The sequence below is a fragment of the Micromys minutus genome, assembly GCF_963924665.1.
Source record: "Micromys minutus genome assembly, chromosome: 33".
Classification (NCBI taxonomy): domain Eukaryota; kingdom Metazoa; phylum Chordata; class Mammalia; order Rodentia; family Muridae; genus Micromys; species Micromys minutus.
In genome coordinates, this window is record NC_137968.1 from 3160414 (window position 1) to 3163377 (window position 2964).

Below are 2964 nucleotides of genomic sequence, written 5' to 3' on the forward strand. Positions count from 1 at the left end.
CTCTCCTTTTATCCTCTTAACAAACCCTGTGGTTGACAAAGCAGGGGAAAAAAATCCTTTCCTAAAAATATTGATACTGTCTCTTTAAGAAGAGATACACAAGAGCAAAGACACTGTCACCGAGCAAGTACTATGCAGAAGCCAAAGTGTGTGCAGATTAATGCCACACGTGTGTCCAGATGCGGCAGAGGCTGCGGGGTGTAGATGACCTAGGCTAGATGGCTCAGCTTGGGAAGGCACTTGCTGCCAATCCTGACAACCTGAGTTCTAACCCTGGGGTTTAATGGAAGGGAAGGGAAGGGCAAACTGACTCTGGGCTCCCAAAGGTGCTCTGTGCATGTCCCGCCCCACACAGGGACGCATGCACACACGTGATACATGTCAATTTTTAAAAGTCTAATATTAAGATTAAGTAAAATGTTACAGTTAATAAAAATGTATTGTTAAGATTAACGCCCCCCCCCCCACCATGGCTCCTTTAAGGATGAGTAAAACTTGCCTGCAGCTGAGGAACCAGACTATTGGGCTATTTTGATGGCCAAAAGGCAGACATGTGGGGATAGTAAGAGTCTGTCAGGAGTCAGATAGTTTGGGACTATCCTCTGGAGAGGAATAAGTCCATATAAGGGATGGGAGAGGAAGAGGAGCCGAGCTCTGAGGGGAAGGGAGGTGGTTAGAAATCTGTGGGAGCACACACTAGTTCCCTGGGGCAGCCATGCTGTCTGCTCGTAGTAGCCTCCACTTCCTGTTGTCCAATGCCAGTTGTCTGGGATTGATGACCTAAGTCAAAGCCAGGGGACACTTCCTCGTCATCGAGAGCAGTCAAGGCTAACCTCAGTCGGCCCAGCTTGAAGATTCGCTACTGGGAGTAAGTTGGAAGGGCCGTTCACAGAGGGAAGGGGTCGGAACCTCAGATGCCAGGTGTTCAGAAGAGAAGACGGTGGTAGAAAACATGGAGGGAAAGGTGGTCTATGCCCACAATCCCAGCTAGAGACGGAGCAAAAATCCCACTGAGTTTGAAGGTAGCCTGGGCTCTATAATTTCCATCTAGCCTCGGCTACAGAATAAGACTGTCTCAGGATCAGAGATTCTTATTTCCTTCCCGATCCTTCTTCTTGTGCAAGTTTTCTAGCACTGACTGAACCCCCAAATTGTTTCTTGGGAAATCCAAACTCCGGACCACGGCAGCAGCCAACAGGTTGTTAGCCTCGGCTAACAGGCTTTTGCAGCAACGGTGGCAGAGGGTTACTGAGGGGCATTGAGAAAAGGGATGGGGATGGGTTGTGGGCTGGCCTGGGGCATGCAAAGGGAATCACAGCAGAAAGCCTTGGCAGGCAGCAGGCAGGCTTTTCTCCAAGAGGAAGGGCACACACAGTCTTCTAATCTCATGAATCCGTCAGAAAGAAAGTTCCTTTCCTGACTGGGGCATAGGGGATCCAAGTTCTAATCCCGAGCCCACGGGCTGTGTCACTGGGCTCACATCCTCTGTTCTGGTTTTCATTAGCATCAAGAGCCCGTCTTTGTGTAGAGAAAGAGCAGTCTGCCATCTATCTCTGAGTCCTGGGATGACGGTTCTATCTCTTATTGAAATTAGTCTTCTCATATACCAACATCCTATTTCTTTTTCTAGAATTGACTCAATCTGAGCCCGTCCGTAGGAAGCTGCTCTGGTTGCTGTGCTAATGGAATCAACCTGCAGTTGCCCGGTTGAGTACCAGACCCAGACCTGGACTGATCATTCCCCCCAAGGGAACATCGTAGAAGACGGACGGCTCATCTTTCCAGTTATTTCCTGTGACACACAATCACAGGGCTGGATGTCCCGTAACTACGACTCATCCTGGGGGGTTCAGAAGACTCTTGGAGAGGACTCGTCCAAATGCTACCGTAGAGGATGAGTAAGAGGTGGGCGGGGTCTTCCCAGCCCAGGCAGGGCATGAGGAAGCCCCAGGAGAAGTTTAGGAAAGAGAAAGGACATTTGGGGGTTGGAGGAGGATGGAGTCTCAGGAGAAAGAGAGCCCTCTATGCCTCTGAAGTAGGAGATCAGGAGGAAGACCAAGGCTTTATCCCTCTGGCCTGAGGCTAGACCACAGTTTTGTTTTTCTTTGTTTTACAAGAGCACAGATCAGCTTTTATTTATTTACTCTCACTTAGTTTAAATCCTCCACGGGTACTGCATCACGCGGATTCTGTGCCCAGTGGCCTTTGCGGGAAGATTGCTTCAGAATTTGGCACGAACCACGCCACTGTTTCCACGGGCCCGAGTTACTTTTCCCCAGATCACGCTGGTTTTGTTTGGTTTGCCTCCAGGAGCCACTGTATTGTTTTTTGCTTTGTACACATAAGCACGCCTCTTGCCTAAGTGTGACTCAGTTTCATCTCGGGCATAAACACCTTCCACATTAAGAAGAGCTGTGTGCTCTCTTTGGTTCCGGAGGCCTCACTTGTAGCCAGCAAAAAAAAAAAAAAAAAAAAAAAAAAAAAAAAAGAATGGCCTTGCGACACATTCTTTCAGACACACTCCTGTTTTTTAGAAGTCCTGTTCCCAGCAGGCCCCCACAGGCGCCAAGATGGCGGAAAGATAGACCACAGTTTTAAGAGACCAGTCCACTAGCGGTTAGAGATAGGTACAGGTGTAGATTTGAGGAAGTGGCTTCTGAACCATTACACTGGGAAGAACCAAGCAAGGAAAATATGGCCATCTTAGGTGGCACCGTTGGTCTGGTTTTGATGTCTTTGGGAACAGCTGTACCGGGCTGGAATGCACCCAGAGAAAAGGGGCTGTGTTCTGTCTTCAGGGAATAGGTAGTAACAGCAGGAAATATTCCTGTCTCTGAATCATTCGCAGGGATCTTGTCCTGAGTGGCAAGCTTGTCTCCGTTCCAAATTTTCCAGTTTAGAAATCTATACGAATACTAGACAGCTCAGACCCACCAGGGGGCTCACTGTCTTTTCTTGTCCATC